The 14306-nt window shown below is 45.9% G+C and overlaps 1 long non-coding RNA gene across 4 annotated transcripts in view; it reads left to right on the top strand.

Annotated features, from left to right (window-relative positions):
* The first annotated feature begins 3547 nt into the window (after nucleotides 1-3547).
* Nucleotides 3548-14306, top strand: part of LOC141276108 (uncharacterized) — a 381052-nt gene continuing 370293 nt past the window's right edge. For 3 of the 4 annotated variants that reach the window (XR_012325058.1, XR_012325055.1, XR_012325054.1), the window contains exon 1: nucleotides 3548-3798. This is a non-coding gene — a long non-coding RNA (uncharacterized lncRNA). Of the gene's footprint in view, nucleotides 3799-11908; nucleotides 12021-14306 lie in introns of those variants that run through there. The other variant, XR_012325057.1, reaches the window with a different exon arrangement.

Here is a 14306-nt window from a genome sequence, read left to right as displayed (position 1 = left end):
TGGTTCTGTGGTGTTCCCCACAGTTTAGATATACTGACTGCTTCCCAGTGGTGTCATTTAACATGTTCTTCTGTCCCCTGTAATCCCTGTAAATTGGGGGGTGTGGATGAAATTCAGGCTTGGTCCTGTGGGTGAGTGAACCTCATAGGGGCTGTCTTGGTTCAGGGCACTCTAGTATCTCAGTAATTTTTCTTGATGCCCGAAGAATATTTAACAGTTCAGTTGATTAAGTAGATATTTAAACAGCCTAATAAGTATTTATGCTCTAGCAACTTAGTGGCCTTTTGAAAACTAATTTGCACAAGTTAAAGGAAAAAATATTTTCATTGCATTCTTAAGCACAATTTCTTACTAGGTGGGCATGGAATAGCTTCTCACACCTTGGAATCATATTGGACATCACCACCCTTATTTCCTCTTTCACATTGATTTTTGCAAGGTTTTCCTTTTTTTGTGGTAAAATAGACCAAACATAAAATGTACCATTGTAACCGTTTTTAAGTACATTCACAGTGTTGTGCAACCCCTACCATCATTCATTTCGAGAACTTTTTCATCTTTCCAAAGTGAAATTTCATACCCATTAAACAGAAACTCCCCATTCTTCCCCTCCCTTAGCCCCTAGCAGCCACTATTCTCCTTTCTGACGCTAGGAAATTGACTACTCTAGCTACTCCATAAAAGTGGAATCATACAATATTTGTCCTTTTGTGTGTGTGTGTGTGTGTGTGTGTGTGTGTGTGTGTGTTTTAACTTAGTATGATGCTTTCAAGGTTCATCTATGTTGTAGCATGTATTAGTACTTCATTCCTCTTTAGGGCTGAATAGTATTCCATTGTGTGCATGTACCACGTTTTGTTTACCATTCCTCTGTTGATAGACATTTGGGTTGTTGCCCCCTGTAGGCTATTGTGAATAGTGCTTCTGTGAACCTTGGTGCAGAAGCATCTGCTGGGTCCCTACATTCATTTCTCTTGGTTATGTAACAAGGTACTTACGTTTGTCACAGCAATCTGGATAACCCAACTTCACAAAGACGAGACATCATTAAAAGGAATGTGGGGTGACCTAATGAGGAAAGGGGGAACCTCCTTGAGCTAGTAGTTTGCACAGTGCCTACAGCTGTTGAATTTGCTTTATCTCTTCAAAAATTCAAAATCTGTGGCAGTGTGAGTTCAAGGAGGTGCCTTAGCCGTAGCTTGGTTTGGAAATCACAGGTGTTAGGTTTATATTTGAAAAGAGTGTCTGACTTGGAGGGGGTCCAGGAGGCTGGGCACCCAGCAGGGGGCCTCGGTCGCAATCCAGGACACAGATGCTGGCGGCGGGGGCTGAGGCAGCGATGCTGGAGAGGAGGAGAGGGGCTGGATTTGACAGGTGCGAGAGAGAGAGTGACTGTTAGTGAAGTTGGGTTTTGTTCGTAAGGAGACCTTTCCAGAGCTGCCACGGCCTGGCATGCACAGGAAGGCACTGTGTGGTGGCTGCCTTTGGTCTGTAAGCAGCGGTGGTGAGCCCACCACCAGGCTGAGGCCAGTCACCTCAGCGACGTCCATTCCAGTCTCTGAGTAGCTCTTGTTGCAGCTTAAGTCCTTTTATCACTGCAAGTGCTTCACAGATAAATAAGTCGGCAAATCAACCCATTCTTGCTTTTGCTTTTCTTACTTTGTTTAGATCTTCTGCCTGGAAAAGCAGAGGAGAGATAAGTGTTGCACTATCGATACCAGAGCAGTGACTTCAATTCGGGGACAGAGATCCTGACTCTCTTAGAATTCTCTTCTTTGCTAGGTCGGTGGAATTAAAATTTCTTTCATTTTAATAGATTTGGTGAAAAAAAAAGAATCCAGAGTTTTTTCTAATTCTCAATGGATCACTGAAACTGCTCTAATGACTGATAGACAGGAGACATTCAGGCTGTGCTTCTCTTCTTGTTCTGAAGGTTATGCACACCTGCCAGTTACTTCCGGTGACACTGTTAAAAATCACTGTGTGACCCCAGAAGTTGTTCTGATAGAGCTTGGGCGGTCATCCCGGGTGGTAGGACCAATGCCACGCTTTGAGTCATCGCTGCTTTATCCAGAAGGCTTTCTTTGGAAGATGAACTCTTTTCTGCTGGATTAAGAGGCTCTCACCAGCAGGGAGGAGAGCAGACCCAGTGTTGCCAGTTGTGGGAACTTGGTCCTTTCCTGTGATGTGAGGCCAGCAGGGCCTCCTGCATTGGGTGGCTGTCAGTCTCTTAAGATCACCCTTCAGAGCCGATTAGGCAGTATCCCAAGGCGGGAATCCATGGCCTGGAGCAGGCAGTAAGCTGTGGAAACTCAAGAAATCAGAGGGCCAGCCGTGTCTCCGTAGGTGGCAGTCGGTGACGTCATGTTTCCCAGCCGCTCTCACCTGGTGAGTTCATGCCGGGCTGACGGTGCTGGTCTGAGAGTCAGCACATCACTGTGCTGCATAGAGAGGCGTTTACGTTGGACAATTTCTCAGTATTTGTACTGTTCTCCTTTCTGCCAACGCTGGGAGGACTTTCTCCCTGGTCACGTGGAGCCTGCAGAAAGGGAGAGAAAGACCAAAAAAACCCACAACAGCAAGCAAATAACGCCCCCCCCCCCCACTAATAAATATGTGACTAAGAACTGAGACAAATGACGGGAGGGGAAAATGAAGGGTGTGAAGGGAGATTCTAGCAGGAGGGCTGAGAGCAGGGAGCGGCTCTCTTAGGAAACGGCTTTGGACTGAGACCCGTGGTGAATGGGAGTTATCCAGGGAGACCCCCCTCCGCCCCCAAAGAAGGCCTGAAGGCCAGTGTTGTCCGATTAATCAACAAAGTGACTGGTGATGAGCCGGAAAGGGCAGCAGAAGCCGTATCATGCAGGGCTCCACAGGCCATGTCATCTGACCCGCAGTGGAAACTGCAGAGGATTCGTAAGCAGGGTCGTGACATGACTGGTGTTTAGGGGGGGTCTATCTGGACACTGCATGGAGGAGAGACCACTGCGGCCAAAGTAGACATGGGAGGTGGTTGGGTGGCCACTGTGGTCCCCAGGCGGAGGTGGTAGGGCAGGTACAAGAGGAGATGTAGGATTGGAAAGACCTGGGTTGGGCTAGAAGCACAGGGTGCGGGAGAGGGAGGCGGCCAGGCCAGGACATTGCCCAGGTTTCCGGTGGGTGCAGCCGAATGCAGGAGACCCCATTTACTGAGGGGACTGGAATCGAGGCCCAGGCATTGTGTTCGTTTCTTAGAACTGCTGTAACCAAGGGCCACACACCAGGAAGCTTAAACCGTAGAAATTTATTTATTTAATTTTTCTTCTGGAGCCTAGAAGTCTGGCATCCAGGTATTGTCTGGGCTGTGCTCTCTTTGAAGTCTCTAAGGGAGGATCCTTCCTTGCCCCTTCCAGCTCCTGGTGGCCCCAGGTGTTCCCTGGCTGGTGGCAGCATCACTCCACTGTCTCCCTCTGTCTTCACATGCTGTTCTCCGTGAATCTCTGTGTCTTCCCGTGGCTGTCTTCTTATAAGGACCCCAGTCATATTGATTAGGAGCCACACTACTCCATTATGACCTCATCTTAACTGCTTACATCAGCAGTGACCCTGTTTCCAAATAAGGTCACATTTGGAGGTAATGTGGGTTAGGGCTTCAGTATAACTTTTGTGGGGGAGGCGTAATCCAACCCATAACAGGCGTGCTGCCTTTGAGATGGTTGCAGACCTCTAAGTCAAGATCGGCAGTTGAAGTTCAGAAATGAGGCCTGGGTTCAGATCCAAGATGAACGTGGATGAGATCCTCTAAGGAGAAAATGTTGGGTAAGGAGGAAGAAGGCCTCAGACTCAGTCCTGAGGACCTGCAGAGGCCAAGAAACTTGAAAAGGAGACTGAAAAGGGAATTACGTAGATCAAACCTTGTTTTCTTCCACAAACTAGAAAGTTTCCCATCTGGGACATGACCTTAAGAATTCTGGATTCTAGAGGTTGCATTTATGTTACTACTTACTGTTACTCATAATTAATGATTAATGTAATTTGTGCTCTTGCTATTTAAAAAAACTCTAATCTTTTTTGTAAAGAGAACACACCTTTTTTAATGAGAGGAGTCAACCACTGAATGTCTTCTTTTTTGAGTTTATGATTTCACCTGTCAGTTGCACCCAACAAAGCCTCTCTTGCCAGACGGGCCCCCGGGAGGTAATGAAGGATACTGTTATTGTTCCAAGGCAGTAGGTAATCGAGATGCACAGTGAAATGAAAGTGGACGGTTGTACACAGGCCAGAGCCAATGGGCACATTTCCATGATGTCTGCCCCCTGGGTGGAACCTCCTTCGAAATGAAATGATGTGCTTGTTCAGGATCTTGGTGGAGGCTGAGTGGGGTGCCACGGAGCAAGGGGTATGGGAACCAACACGTGAGTCAGTGGGTTCAGCACTTCCTGTCTGCTCTCCTGGGAGAGGTTTAGAATCATCCACGCGCTACAAACGGGGAAATGGAAGCACCAGGAGATAAGCGACTTATCCAAGATCTTGCAGCAGAGCTGGGATGTTTTTCCTCCCCGCAAATATGCCTTCAGTATGGTCTATCTGATCACGGAATGGAGCCTGCTGGCCCACTCCAGTCACGTGTACAAGACACAGCGGCTAACTGGGCTGGAGAATAAAGTTCTTAGCCCAGGGAGGCAGGACGAGAAGGCTTTTGTGGCTTTGTGCGTCCTTGGGGGACTTGGCGTCTTTATCGGCCTCACACATCACTAAGCCTGTTGAACCAAAGCCCCCCACTAGGCGGGCGTCAGGGGAGAGATTTTTATTTGGGAAAATATCCCTGGTGGTTTTGATGTTCACCCCTCTTCCAGATGAGGATGGTCTCCGCTGGGCCCTGGTGCCAGAGGTGACACGCTAATTGGATTGGCCCTGACTTTGGCCTTGCTGAAGGGCCTGGTGAGTCTTCAGATCACCTGAAGCTTTAATCGAAGACCTCGGAAGCCTTGATTTCCCACGTGGTAGAGCATGTGACGCTGGGCAGCAGCAAGGTGCTTCAGTTTAGCTGGGTGTTAGGTGGCCTGAGCAGAACTGGAGGTGACAGGCAGAGCCCTCGGAGAGATCTGGGATTGAATCCCCGCTCTCCTGGATGTGACTTTGGGTAAATTGTTTAACATCTTTGGGGCTTATTTTCTACATCTAGAATTGGGAATATCTTTCTCATATGGTTGAGAATAACATTAACATTATGTTCTCATATGGTTGAGAATAACATTAACATTATGAAACAGTGACCCTCCATTATGAAATAATGGAAAGCGTATTGCCTTGCTAGGGTGACCAGCTTGTCCTGTGTGCCCAGGAATTTTCTGGATTAAACCTAAAAATCCCTTGCCCTGAGAAACCCTTCAGTCCCCACAAAACTGGGACAGTTGGTCACTCTATGCTTGGCATAAGTTAGATGCTCCGTAATAAAGAATGACTAACCTCCCTGTTGCCTTCCCGCAAATCACATCGTGTTGGTACCTACCCGTGAAGCCACCTTTTCCATGAGGCCAAGTGAGGGAAGTCTTCTGTGTCCTTTCTGTGGATGACAGTGCCCTTGAGACACTGTTGAAATGACAACTCCGTAAATTCCACCTCTGATCTACACCAGGTTGGGTCTGAAACGCCTTGTGACGTGTGCCCTGCACTTGCAGAATTGCCCATCCGAGCGGAAGTGCAAACGGTGTGTGTGGAATCTGGTGCGGATTATAGTCTTTTGGGGGAAGCAAATGACCTTATCAAGTGGGCCAGCCAGGTGTTTACTTCTCATTTTTGGGTGAACAGGGCAAGGCACAGAGCTTCCAGAATCTAAATCCTCTGGGTAACAGGAGCTGTGGCAGGTAGCCCTAGGAAAGGTCCCCGGTTCTGTGCAAGGAAATACAGAGCTACCCGTGAGCAATCTATGTACAGAATTAAGCTCCTGAAATTGTGCTAAACTATTTGATTTAAATACTGGTCTATCTAGGGATGAAGACGCAGGCAATGTAGATTCCCATTAATAATGAATGATTTGCTGTATCCTAATCCTGTTAAGCATACAGCTCCTCTGCAGATGTATTAGTGGCAACATGTGTTTGTGAATTAAGCCGTTGGTGTATCAGGTTTATGAGCCTAATTGTCTATTCAAAAGGCTATCACTTTATCATGTCATGCAAATTAAAAAGGTCCCTTTTGTTGGAGTGTTTTGCTAATCCTCCACACGATATTTCCTCTTTCTTTCTCATTTTCTTCTTTTGAGCTTTATTAGGATTTAAATGCAACTGAAGCAAATCCTGCCGTTCCGCTGAAATTGATTATTAAAATAACACCGATAATTATACATAGGTACTAGGAAATAACACATATGGCTCACTTGCCGGGAGATTAAGGTTCCCTCCTCCTCAGATTATGCTAAAGAAGGCACAGGGCACTAAAAATAGAACAGTACCATGTATCTCTGAGATGGGTTAAAGATTTAGTGACTGTTCTACCTCAAGGAAGTTTGAGTGATTTCTGCTAAAACTATCATCTGGATCCAAAAATGGCATCTGATGGGAAGGTCTGAACAGTTCATTTGCTGATATCCTAACACCAGGCACTTCCGTGGTGGGAGTGCTTTCCTGTTTAGCTCTTTTATTCATTTTCTTCCAACTGTGTCTTTTCTTTCTTGAAAGAAAGAAAATCCTTTTACATGAAAAAATTTTGGTGCCTGGTCTCAGTCGCAAAATAGCGCTCAGGGGAAAGCTAAATTCTGCTTGGCTGTGCTTGAACACCAAAAGAATTCATTGGTGTTTTTTGAAAGTTAAAAAATAACCTTTAATTAAATTAATTTATTTATTTATTTGCGGTACACGGGCCTCTCACTGTTGTGGCCTCTCCCGTTGCGGAGCACAGGCTCCGGACGCGCAGGCCCAGTGGCCACGGCTCACGGGCCTAGCTGCTCCGCAGCATGTGGGATCTTCCTGGACCCGGGCACGAACCTGTGTCCCCTGCAGTGGCAGGCGGACTCTCAACTTCTGCGCCACCAGGGAAGCCCCCCAAAATAACCTTTTCTTTTAGTATGTGTTTAGAAAACTCAAAAGTATCTTTGTTTTTAAACTTCAACTGACTAAGGACTCTGTAACTGCTTTGTTTGAAGAAATTGGCTTTTGAAAAACAAAGGTTAGGGAGTAGAGAAAGTGCAGGCTCAGCACCCTGCCCAGCCGCCTGGTGCATCCCTCCCTGTCACCTTTACAGGGACATCCAGAGAGTCCACATCTGAGTGTTCGTAGTAGTGGACCAAAGGACAGGTGACTGAACTTAGAGCAGGCGAGGAGATGACCCATGAGGGGCACCTAGGAAGTGATGGGGCTGGTTTTTCAAACAGGTGAATGTTCCTTTCAAAACTAATTTAAAGACACTCATGTTGGGAGATTAGAAATATCTTCCAATTAGGCTCCAATTAGAGTTAGAATCATAGACTCTAAAGATGGAAGGGACCTTCCAGGACATGGTATAGTCCAGACACCATATATGGATGTCTTATGGTAAGATAGCTTTTTTCCTAGAAAATTGATTGGGTGTTTGAAAATTGCCCAATGCCAGTTAGAGTCAGAGTTGATAAATAAGGTGGCCCACTGAACAGAGAGCTGTTGGTTTTGACCATCTGATGTTTGTTTTCCCTCTTTTGATGCTGCTCCCTAGCTTTTCTTTAGGGGAATCACCCATCCCCTACTCTCAGTCTACAGGGACAGCAAGGGACCCACTCACCTTATGCTCTAGGAGTGGACATGTGCCCCTGGCTTTAGCCCATCAGCAGATTCTCTCTTCTTCATGGTGACTGTTCAGGATTGACATGGCCCAAATGAGCCAGTGAGAGTCAGGCCCAGGGCTTGTGTTGTAACCTCTGGGGTGAAAGGAGGGTGGGTGCCTGGGCTGCTGGCTGCCGTCTTACCGAAGAGCCAGCAGGAGAAAAAAGCAAACGCAGAGGAGAGCAGAACCCAGAGCTGGAGAGAGGCCAGAGCTGCCAGCCCTGCCTGCACTTGACTTTCCAATCTTTACTTTTGGTTCAAGCCTGTTGGAGTTGGAGTTTCTGTCACTTAAACATAAAAGGGTTCTGCCTGTTATTGTTGTCTAGCTGGATAAAATATTTTAGAAAACAATATTAGAAATAAAGTATTAGATTAATATTCCTGCAAGACTCTGTAAAAAAGGAATTAACTATTGTTTGTGTCCTCATTGTAGAACCCGTGTCATCATTGGAAGGTAGGGTGGTACTGTAGTTAACAGGAAAGGACAGAGTGTGGTGTCCAGACTTAGGGAGAGCTGATTTAAATTCTGCTGGAAATAAGAGAGTCTATATTTGCAAGTCATACGTGCCCAATCATGTTAGATCTTTATCTTAAACTCTAAGATGTTATATACCAGCTTCTACACTCCCATCCTGAATTAGTAACTGTTGGTTTAGCTGTTGAGCTGAGGTGGTCCAGAAGAAGCATAAACCACAGTTTTGGAAGGGGATGTGTTAGTTACCAGTAGCTGTGTAACCAGGAGCCACATCTTTGGTACATTTACCATCTCATAGTTTTCATGGGTCAGGATCTGGGCAGAGCTTAACTGGGTTCTCTGCTTGGGGTCTCACAAGGCAGCAATCATAATATAGGCCAGGCGAGTTTCTATCTGGAGCTTGGGGTCCTCTTTCAAGCTCACGTGAAAGTTAGCAGAATTCAGTTGCTCTTGGTTGTGGGACTGAGGTCCCATCTTCTTGGTGGCTGTCAGTTGGGGTTACTCTCAGCTCCTTACCACGTGGCCCTTTCACAGGTGCTCTGACAACATGGCAGCCTACTTCTTCAAGGCCAGTGTATCAGTTCTTATTGCTGCTGTAACAAATTACCACAAATGTAGTGGCTTACAACAGCACCAATGTATTACTTTATGCTTTCCATTCTGCGGAAGTCTGGACACGGCATGGCTCAACTGGTTTCTCTACTCTGGGTCCCACAGAATGTTGGGATCACAAGGGCTGTGATCCTTTCTGGAGGTTTTGGGGAAGTAGCTGCTTCCAGGTTCCCTCTGGTTTTTAGCAGGATTCTGTTCCTTGTGGTTGTAGGACTGAAGTCCCCATTTCCTTGCTGGCTGTCAGCTGGGGGCTACCGTTGACTCCTAGAGACCTTTCTCTGGTCCTTGCACTTGGCCCCTACATCTCAGAACCAGCAATAGTGTGTGGAATCTTTTCATGCTGGGAATCTCTCTGACTTCCCATTGGCTGCATCTCACCTGCCTCTCTTCTGCAGTATTTCTCTGACTCTAGCCAGAGAAGTTTCTCTGCTTTTAATGGTTTATGTGATTAGATTGGGCCCACTCAGATAATCCAGGATAATCTCCTTGGAAGTCTGTAATCTTAATGGCATCTGCTGAATTTCTTTTGTTATGTAATGAGTTCCTGGAATTAGGGCGTGGACATCTTTGCTGGGGTGGGGGGAGGATTATTCTGCCTACCAAGGCAGTCAAAGAGAATCTCATTCCGTGGCTAGAATGGAGATAAGATGTGATGTAATCACAGGAAAGATTATCCAGTCACCTCTGCTGTTCTCTGTGGGCCAGAAGGACGTCACAGGTCCTGCCTGCACTCAAAGGGAGGGGACTACACAAATCTGCGACTCACAGGGGTCACGTAGGTGTGTCCACTGCAGGGGATTAGCTGGGAGCTGGGTGGCCTTGTGGTTGTTGGGCCAGGTGGCCTTTAAGACCAGTGCTCCAGTGAGAGAGGGAGGGAGGCTTTCTTCCATCCTTACCACTCAGGTCAGCTCCAGGCAGCTTTCTCTTGTCTGAGTCTTCCCTCTCTGCTTTATTACTGCTTCTCCCCACCTGTGTGGGTTTGGTTGGGAATTTTGAGGTTTCCTTTGGAGTGGCCTGGCCAGGCCTTACTTTTACACTGTACACCTGCAGAATCTATTATTCTGGGCTGAGAAGAGAGAGAGAGCCTAAGGTTTAGATGGGGGGTTGCTTGTGCCTGAGCGAGGGTTGTGCTGGGGGACATGTAATGCATGCCGTTGGGTCCTCATATAGGGCAGACTCTTGGCCCTACCTGCCCGGGACAGCCTGTGGAGGCGAGGGGATGCGGGCATGTTGCGGGAGAGTGGGGTGGTCCTTCCTACCCTGGGGGACCCCTGAGGTGGGCATTTAAAGCTGCACATGGCGGTGTTGTGCTGAGAGTCCTCTCTCCTCGGCCTCATTCGTGCTGGCTACGTTTCTCAACCCTCTCTTCCCATTTCTCCAAAAATCATTTGCAAAAAGATATTCTTACTGACATTCCTAACCATTCACCAGGGAACCAGTGATATAGCCCCTCTTAGGGTGTGAATGAGCCCCAGTCTTCCGGAGATAATAGTTTGGCTGCAGTCTCAGTTACTGCAAACTGGGTGTCTTTGTTAAGTAGAGGTTTATCACAACCGCAGCAGAAAAGAATACAAAATGCCATTAAATGCGGATACAAAAGTGTTCCTGGATTTATATTCTCCAACGAAACACATTATGTTCCTCCCCCAAAGAGTGGTACTTTTTTTGTATCTTTTCTGAAATAGACTGTTTTGCATTTTGTCTTATCTAGAAAACAGCAAGTTTATGTCTCCCCTGCCATCTACCTTATTCAGGCTCTTTGGGAGTTTTGAGTTGTGTGTGTGTGTGAGTGTGCGTGTGCTTGCTATGTGTGTACATGTGTGTGTTTACGGCTGGTAATCTTTATGATAGGTGGGGTCCAGAAATTTACTCTCTTTAAATGAATTGAATAACATACTAAAATATTGTCCCTAGCCATTGTCAATTTTATGCTGAATGGAGGTGAGCCATGAAGTGGCAGCTGTCATTTTGTATTTCCACTTAATAGTGGAATAGCTCAAACATCTCCCCGTCTTTAATAAGACCCAAATCGACTCATCTTCCGTGTGTGGGAAAGAGATGAAGAAAATACATACATGCTCTGCTGGATCTGGGTGCAAGTTTTGTCAGCACCATGAACTTGTTGGGGATCAAATGTCTAACTTAAGATAAAACTCAAAGACAGAAACTAGGGAATTCCCTGGCCGTCCAGTGGTTAGGACTCTGCCCTTCCACTGCAGGGGGCATGGGTTTGATCCCTGGTTGGGGAACTAAGATCCTGCAAACTGTGCAGCACCGCCAAAAAAAAAAAAAAAAAAAAGCAGAAACTGTAAAATGTGATGTGATGCTCCTGGTTCAATGGTTTTATGGGCAGATTAATTCTGAGATGTATTTAACCAGTCTGGAGTATCAGAGATTTTGATAGATAAGAATAAGAGCTCTAAAAGGATCCTTTAATAAATTAAGACTTATTTCAGTGTCTTATTTTGGCCCTCTGATGGAGCCCTTTCATCCAAGTGTCTAGGCTTTCACCTTCATTACCACATCGTTCTTTAGATAGATTACCTTATATCGTTTAAAAAATCCTGAACACTGAGGCTCAGTATGCTTTCTTTCCTCTTTTGACCTGATTTGTCCTCGTAGCCACTCACTTGCTCCTCTCTTTTGCCGTGAAGACTGGTATATGGAAGAGAAACTCAGGTCAATGGTGACTTTTGCCCAAGGTCCCAATGTTCCCAAGTGGAGACAATGCAGAGGATGCAAAGTGAATGACGTATTTGCTGTTCAGTTTTTATTAAGATGCATTTGCTGACTTATTAGTAAATAGGCAGGTGCCCCCATAGCTGAGTGGAATGAATTTGTGGGGAGGGGGGCTCCCCGGTGTTCCCAGTTGCCCTGTGCACGTTGCCTAATGTCTGGGCTCTGCAGAACATTCAAAAAATTAACATGCTCACCAAATATGTTTTTCTTGCTCGTTAACTCGATAAAGCCCACTGGTTTTTTAGAATCACAACAGCAAGTTGTAAATGATGTATGAAATGAAAAATCTTTTCTCGCCCAGTGAACAGGGAGAGAGAACTGACAGTGCTTTCTCACTGCAGCCGCTTGCAATCACATCTAAATGCAGAGATGGCCACATACCAGCGGTGACCTCAGAAGGCCTCCGGGATGAGCATGTGGTGAGCTCACGGTCAGACCCTTGCGTCCCCAGGATTTCCTCCCCTCCTTCACATACTTCGCTGGAGCCCAGAGAGAATGTGGTTGAAAGAAATGCCACAAGTGACCCAGTTGGCTGTCCTCTGGGGACAGGGACGGCCTGGGTTCTGTTTAGAAGTCAGGACCCCCCTTGGGGGCCACTGGTGTTTGAGGCTTAATTTGAGTCATAACAGTTGCAGTGGCTGTAATATGTCGTTCAGCTGCTGCTGTTCACTCACTTGATAAACTAACACCTATTTGCAAACCCATATACCCAGCACTGGGCCAGGCATTGTGGAGGACAAAATAAACATAAAATATAAGTATGTAAAAGATAAAAACGCAGCTCTGCACTCAAACTGCCTATAAGTCGACAAAATGGTGAATTTACTGAACATTTCTCCCCTAGATGGAATAATTTTATTCTTATTGTTGCCCTTGTGGTGCTATTGCAGTGATTCATATATAAAAATTGACAGTGTATTATATGTTCACCCACTTTTGTAAATAGTATGCATTCATTGTTTTGAGAAATGGGGAAGGACTGAAAAATGGAGGAAGACGGTTTTCGCTGGTTCCATCTCACGGGGATGGACCAACATTAACCAGACTCAAAAACGCTGATGTGTAGATCAGAATGCTGATTTAGTGTTTTGAAATGTGCTCATGACCTGGGAAGGTGCATTATAATCAGAAGATGGCAGGTGAACATGGACTTCTAACAAGGTGCTCTGAGAACCAGCCCTGGTCATCTTTCTCAGAGAAGCTGGCCTGCCCCTGGGATGGCTGTTGGGCACCTGGACCAGGTAGTCCTCCTGTCTCAGTCAAGTCTTGGGGCTCTTCTTTCTTTGTTTCCATGACTGTCCATCCGTCCTGACTGATGTATTCTTTCTTTAGATATTTAACCTCATTAGCCAGGTGACTGTCATGTCCTACAAGCCTACGGGGGTCTTTCTTTCTCTAATTTTAGGAGCCTTTGCATGTCTCTTTGGTCTGCAGATACCAACTTTATAGTTCAGCTGTAAGAGGAAATGTCTCCAAATTTGTGCACCCCGTTTTGTCCCTGTCACCTTCTACTGTATAGTAACCATCACGACTCACTCACGGTGCTGTAATGGAGTAGATGACACCCAGTTTGGGAGTCTAGAAGTCCCCCAGGAAACCGTGCTGCATCCCCGCAATGAATAATAACTATGGATTTTAAGATTGGCTTTGGGTTTGGGGTGAATTATCTTTATAATATCTGGGCGATTGTCTTTACCCATTTAATCCAGTTGCTTTAATGATAGCCATTGAGCAGCTTGCTGGTACATGAATGTAAATGTATTAATGTCTTCTTGGGAGAAGTCACAGACATTCTGGTCTCTGGACCAGAATGGCCAGGTCATGGCTTGACTGTCCTGATCTTCTGTCCATCTTAATGGTCACTGTTGTATTTCTACACCATCGGTTGTTCTCACGGTTGCTATCCTGTCCCTCAGTGATTGAAAAGGTAGCTGAAATAACTAGATTGCCTTGCCAAGGTTGATTCTGGTGGTTGTGTATGTATGTGTTCTGACTCCTCATAATAAAAAAAAGCCAATAGTTCAAAAGCTTCCTATGTTTTCATCAATACATTGAATGTATCCTGAAAAAGGCTGTATTCTAGGATGAGAATGTCATTGACGTCAGTTGCTCTGTAAATGCCAGGAAGACATTCATCTTGGGGATCAAGTATAACCACATTGGTAGAAGATAGAATTTCCACATTTCAATAGTCGCAGAAATTACTCCATTACTTTCCGCGCCCTCTTGCCCCCCACGATGGCAATGCTTTGGAGCCAATTCCATTTTGCACAAAGATTAGCAAATACCAGTCTGAATCCATGCAGATGTCTACATAATTACAACATAGGAAATAACATTTTTAGACAATGAAAATCTGGATAATCCCTAAGATGAAGTTATCTCAGAGGCCATAGGAAGCATGTAGTTTTGAAACATCGTTTGCCTTGAGGATTTCACACTGACGGATGGGGACGTTTGGGCAGGTGGAGGACCCAGAGGAGAAGGCAGATGTCCTGGCAGTGGCTGACAAGCCCCCTTCACACATTAAATGCTTAGAAGGAGGATGTGGACCTTGCTTGGAGTCCCTTTACAACCACAAGAGGAGTGGAAATTGAACATGGGCTATAGAAGCTTAAAGAATTTGGCAGAATGACTATAAAAGTGAAATGTCTGCTCTAGAAAAATCTTACCTTTGACCGTAGATTTATCCCTAAAATGTCTGC

This window comes from Tursiops truncatus, chromosome 12 (genome assembly GCF_011762595.2).
Source record: "Tursiops truncatus isolate mTurTru1 chromosome 12, mTurTru1.mat.Y, whole genome shotgun sequence".
Taxonomy (NCBI): domain Eukaryota; kingdom Metazoa; phylum Chordata; class Mammalia; order Artiodactyla; family Delphinidae; genus Tursiops; species Tursiops truncatus.
This window is presented reverse-complemented; position numbering and strand designations above follow the sequence as displayed.